Raw genomic sequence first — 6,607 nt, 5'->3', positions numbered from 1 at the left:
CAGACTAGATACATAGGAGAAATACTAATTTAGGACCTTGCCTATCTCCTGTGGCTCCACACAGAGGTGACCGCTTTGATTCCTGAGGGGTCCCACTCTCTCTCCAGTTACCCTTTTCCCCCTTATGCATTTATAAAATCTTTTGGGATTGTCCTTAATGCTACCTGTCAGAGCTATCTCCTGGCCCCGTTTTGCCCTTTTGATTTCCTTTTTTAGTTTACTCCTTAGTTCCCGAAACTCCTCCAGGTATGCACGATCCCAGCTGCCTATACTGTACCTGACCCATGCATCCTTCTTGTTTTTGACTAACGTCTCAATTTCCCTCGTCAGCCAAGCTTCCTTATGTTTGTCTGCTATGCCCTTCTCTCTAACGGGGACGTACAGATACTGAGCTTTCTTCAGTACACTTTTAAAAGCATTCCACTTGGCCGATGTTCCTTTCCCCTCAAATAACCTGCTCCAGTCAATTTGAGCGAGACCTTCTCTCATACCCTCAAAGTTGGCCTTATCCCAGTTGAGCATTTTAACACGTGGACCCTCTCCGTCCCTGTTCATAACTATCTTAAACCTAATCGAACTGTGGTCACTGGTCCCAAAAGGCTCCACCACACACACTTCATGAACTTGCCCTTCCCAATTTCCCAATACTAGATCCAGCATTACCCTCTCACGTGTGGGGGCTTCCACAAACTGCTTAAGAAAACTCCTGAACACTTTTGTGGAATTGCACCCCTTCTAAACCCTTCACGCTATGGTTTTCCCAGTCTATATTGGCAAAGTTAAAATCCCCTACTACAACAACCTTATTTAACCTGCAGCTGTCTGCAATCTGCTGGCACATTTGATCTTCTAATTCACGTTGACTGTTCGGGGGTCTGCAGTACACCCCCAACAAGGTGATCATCCTTTTCTTGTTCCTCAGCTTCACCCATATAGCCGCCACCTCGGAAATGTCATCTTACCCCTCAGAATCAGTAGCTCTTGGTGAATTTTGGGCTACCTCGTTTTGTGTGTCCCTAGACGTGTACTTTTTGACGCTCGATACATTTCTCTTGTAGATAACACCTTCTGGAGACTTGACTGTCACTATGGTGCCGCTTCTCGAAACAACATTGTATGGCTGACAATGGTAAGGAGTGTCTATCTTACCGTCATCATCTTGCTTCACAAGCACATCATTCCCAGGAATTAGTTCAGAGTGCCTGGCTCCTCGTTTCTAGTTGGCATACCATTTTGCTGCATCTTTCTTTTCGGCATCACAGCCTCTCAGCTCCTGGTCTTCCATGATCTCTCGCACTTCTGGTATTTTAGTGCGCATTTTCCTTCCAAACAAAGCTTCTGCTGGACTTTTCCCTGTCGTTGAGTGAATGATCGCCCGATATACAACTACGTATGCTAACAGTGCCTCCTTCCAGTTTTTCCCTTCGGCATGGGCGATTCGTATCCTCTTCCCTATGGACTGGTTTTGTTTCTCTACTCTGTTAGCTTGTGGTCATTTCGGAGTCACCTTGTGATGATGGATACCTGTGATTCCCATGTATTCAGCAAACGTCTCGGAAACAAACTGTGGTCCATTGTCGGAATACAATGTAACAGGCAACCCATGTCTGGCGAAGATCTCTGCTAATGCCTGTGCAGTCTTTTCTGCTGTAGTTGACTTCATCACTGCATACTCATAGTACCTACTAGAGTAGTCTACTACTACCATAATTGATTTACCTGTTGGAAGTGGTCTTGTTGGCAACTTTGTACTTCTAATTGGTTCTGGTGGGTTGCTCCAGCTTGTGATTTGGCATCCCTGATCAGGGCTCTCGCTTAACTTTTTTTCCCTGTTGCCAGCCGCCAACCTCGGGAGCTTTTTAGGTTGCCAAATGACAGTTTAGGTGGTCATTTAAGATGGCTTGCATGACGCGTGCGATAATGTGCGCGGACGAAGTGCGTAGTTACCAGTCGGAATTATGGTCAATGAAGCATTCACATATTATTTCTGCTTCAAATAAAGTCACAAACTAAACATATTCACCGATCTAGACATGATATATACCACAATGACATGCAGCAAAATTACAAAACAGTATCTCATCTCTTTTTACATGTTGCAATGAATGCCATTTCTATTATCTCTTTCCACTTCCAAACAAAAATATGGTTATTCAGCGTATGATCAACCTCGGTGAGACCAAGCGCAGGCTTGGCGATCGCTTCGCACAACACCTCCATTCAGTTCGCAATAACCAACCTGATCTCCCAGTGGCTCAGCACTTCAACTCCCCCTCCCCCTCCGACCTTTCTGTCCTGGGCCTCCTCCATGGCCAGTGAGGCTCACCGCAAATTGGAGGAACAGCACCTCGTATTTTGCTTGGGTAGTTTACACCCCAGCGGTATGAACATTGGCTTCTCCAATTTCAAGTAGTCCTTGCTTTCTCCCTCCTTCCCCTCCCATTCCCAGCTCTCCCACAGCCTACTGTCTCCGCCTCTTCCTTTCTTTTTCCCGCCCCCCCCCACCCCTCCCGACATCAGTTTGAAGAAGGGTCTCGACCCGAAACATCGCCTATTTCCTTCGCTCCATAGATGCTGCCTCACCTGCTGAGTTTCTCCAACATTTTCGTCTACCCATTCACACAAGTTCTGTTATCCCACTTTCCTCACCCACTCCCTGCAAATTAGGGGCAATTTTACAGAGACAAGTTAACCTACAACGCCAATGCGTCTTTGGGATGTGGGAGGAAACCCACATGCTTGCAGGGAGAATGTGCAAATTCAACACAGACAGTGTCCGAGAACAGGACCGAACACAGATCTCTGGCGTGTGAGGCAGCAAGTCTACCAGCTGTGCCACTATATTTTATTTTCCAACACACAAAAAATTATACGTTGATAACTTTGGTTACTAAAAAAAAAAGAAACTATCCGTTTTCAGTCTTAAATCTCTAAGTGACGCTATGTCCCCCTTTACAGCTACTGAATGTTTTAATTCAGTTTAAGGCTATTGGGGCAGTACATTGGCCATAAATTTGCTGCCTAAAATTGCCAGAGACCTGGAATTGATCCTGAATATGGGTGCTGTCTGTATGGAGTTTTATTTTCTCATTTATAACATTGTTTACAGAGTACTATGTTTACATATTCTGTGGTGCTGCTGCAAGTAAGGATTTCATTGTTCTAACTGGGACGTGAGAGAATAAAACACTCTTGACTTGCGTCGCTGATGTCTGGGATAGAACTAGAGTACGGGTGATCGGTGGTCGGCGTGGACTCGGTGGGCCGAAGGGCCTGTTTCCATGCTGTATCTTTAAATTAAACTAAAAACACTAAAACCAGAGGAAATGTAAAGAAGGGTTTCTACCCGAAACGTCACCCAATTTTTTCTATCTAGAGATGCTGGCTGCTCCATGGAGTTCCCCCGCACAATTAAAGCATGGAATAGTCTTCACCCTACCATAGGTACCAACCAAACGCAACTAAATTTAAGGTAGCTTTTTTTTCCCCAAGAACCCTTTTTTGCTTAAGTCCAAGTCAAGAGAGTTTTATTGTCATGTGTCCCAGATAGGGCAATGAAATTCTTGCTTGCTGCAGCACAACAGAATATATAAACATAATACAGAACAGGAGATAAAGGTTCAGTGTGTCTATATACTATAGACCATATATATGGTCAGCCTACGACCAGGGGGAGGAGCCATCTTGGTGAACGGCTGCTAGCCAGCAGCCGTCCGTTTTAAATCCGTTTTTTTTTTTTATAGTTTTTACTGAGTCTTGTTTTTTGTTTGTAGGGGATATGGTCTATTTAATGTGGGGGGTAGGTGTAAACCTAATTTCTAGGTCCCTACCTGGTCGGTGTGGCAGCTTCTTCTCCGGGCTGCCCGTCGATCCGTCCTCGTGGCCTACCTGCGGGCTTGGAGCGCCGTTTCCTGGCGGGAACCGCCCAGCACCTCGGCCTCGGCGGCGGCACAGCATTGGAGCGCTGGAGCGGAGCGGGCGATGCCTTGCCTGGGTCGCCGCGCTGGAGCGACGCGCTGGAGCTCTGGCGAGCTGGACCGCCGAGAGCAACAACTCCGGGCTGCGGGCTGCGGAGAGGCGGCGCCGACTTTGTCATCTGGAGCCTGGGAGCTCCAAACCGGCGCGGCCTTGTCGGCTTCGGCAGCCGCGGGCTCCAACCAGAAAGCGGCCGTTCCAAGTGGCCCAGCCGCCGAAAGGACTCTCCCGACGCCGGGGCAAGACCACCCGGTGAGAACGGCCAGGGACATCGGGCCTCCGTAGAGGCAATTGCGGTGGCCTCAATAGGCCTGACTTTGGGGTGAACATGGGGTGGGGACTGGACATTGTGCCTTCCCCCATAGTGCTATCCACTGTGGGGGGATGATTTTTTTTGTCTAACTGTAGTCTTGTAGGTCTGTGTCCAAGATGGCTGCCGTGAAGGGAGAGTGGACGCTGGCACGAATTGGTTGCCGCTGCTCTCTCTTCACACTGTGTTTTTGATTTTCTGTTTTTGGATTGAATTCTGTTTTTAATTTGTGTCTCTGTGATGTCTTTATTATTTGTTATATTCCGATTATATGTTATTCCGATTAAATGTCTATTATTGTTATGTCTGTATTCTTTCTTTATGTACTGCACGGAGAGGACGCTGGCGCTGTTTGTTCGCCGCTTCTCCGTTTGCTATTGTCTGTTACTATTGTAAAGCGACTTTGAGTCTTAGAAAAGCGCTATAAAAATAAAATTTATTATTATTATTATTATTATTATATACACAATAAATATACAGATAAAATGCAATAGGCTGTTATTTTTCAGAGTTTGGAATTTGGTGGTGGTGGGTCCACCAATTTAAATTCCATTTAGAATATTTTTGAAGGATCAGGAAACCAAGAAGCAAGAGTTACTCCAGGGAGTTACTGCAGCTCCAGGGAGTGATTCTGCGTTGTTTTTTAGCGGTCGTGGTGAGGACTGGACAGCAATGGCAGCCAGAGCTCCCACAATGCAAAGTGGCCAATGCCGACCAGTTGCCGTGGCAGTGCGCATGTGCAGGGCCGCACATGCGCACAACCACGGCCGATTATGTGCTCGGTGGTCGGCCGTGCCAAGCGGGGAACCAAGCCGAGAGTGAGGGCCGAGCGGAGACCCGAGAGCTAGAGCCGAGCGCCGAGAGCTAGAGCCGAGCGCCGAGAGCTAGAGCTGAGTGCTGAGAGCCGAGAGCTAGCGCCGAGCGGAGACCCGGACACGGATGGCGGGCGGGTTTCCTGGTTGCTTGCCAAGCCAGGCAAAATGGCATGGCTTTTAGGTTGCTCGGCGGGACTACGTTGCCATTGGCACCCGGGCAACCGTTAATTTCGAGCCTTGCTGATAGGCCTCGACAAATTTTCCGGCATCTTTCTCACAACCTAGCCACCACACTTTACTCCGCAAATTCTGTTTAGTACCGACGATGCCTGAATGTCTTTCATGAGCTAATGACACGATCCTTGGTCGTAGTGCCTGCAGGATCACCAATCTGCTACCTCTCAGCATACACTGACCAATTACACAAAATTCATCTTTTATTGGAACATATGCTTTGTAAGGGCATTGATCCCATTGCCCACTGTGTATAGGGAGGTTTCACGGCAGTCGGGTCACGACCCATGACCCGTACTGTTGCTATGCTACTCTAAATGGATTACACGCGATGAACTGCAGGTAATCATTGTTTTCAGCGTAGCGGGCCCGTTAAAACCCGCCGAAAATGTCAATTTTTGCGCTGTAAATAATTATGTAAATCGGGATAAGCGTGTGAGACATTTATCTTGCTTCAGAATTCCAAAAGTGAGGAGAAATGACGGTAGATAGAAATGAGAGCTGAAGGGACAACAACAGACAGAGTGCTTAGCGAACATTGGCCATTTGCTCACTGCATTTCATCAACAGGCATTATTTGTGTTTTTTCTTGATTTCTTTGGCATCTAAAAAGTTTCAGAAATGATAAATCTGGCTGTAAATTTTTTAAATGGCCCATGGTTCTCATGTGGGTTTTTACATACAAAATGAAAACGCATCTGAAGAAAAATTTACAGCCAGATTTATCACTTCTGAGACTTTTTAGATACCAATTGGAATCAAGAAAAAACACAAATAATGCCACTGTTGAAATGCAGTGAGCAAACGCAATAATTTCCAATATTTTCAATTACGATATCTGCACGGCCAATGTTTACCAAGCACTTTAGCTGCTGTAGTCCCTTCAGCTCTGCTTCTCTTTACCTTCATTTCGCTTCACGTTCGGAATTCTAAAATTGGGTACGTGTCTCTCACACTACCCCGACTTCCACTATTTTTTTCAGCGTAAAAATTAAACATTTTGGCGGTTTTTAACAGGTAGGAAAGTAAGCGTTTCTTGCATTAATAAGTGACGGATGTCCTCCAGATGGATTGAGCGGCTCCGTGCGTCAAGCCCTATGACCCAATGACCTTACGTGCAACCCCCCTATATGCTCTCTGATATCTTTGAGTTCAGGAACATGTTCTGATTCCCTTTCAACTTTCTTCGTTGTCACGGCTCCTGGCATTGACTGAATTGCGACGAATCACACAAAGTTCTCTGCTTCCATCTCTAGCGTGGATGTTGCTCCCA

Source organism: Amblyraja radiata, chromosome 20 (assembly GCF_010909765.2).
Source record: "Amblyraja radiata isolate CabotCenter1 chromosome 20, sAmbRad1.1.pri, whole genome shotgun sequence".
NCBI lineage: Eukaryota > Metazoa > Chordata > Chondrichthyes > Rajiformes > Rajidae > Amblyraja > Amblyraja radiata.
Note: the sequence above shows the minus strand (reverse complement) of the source record.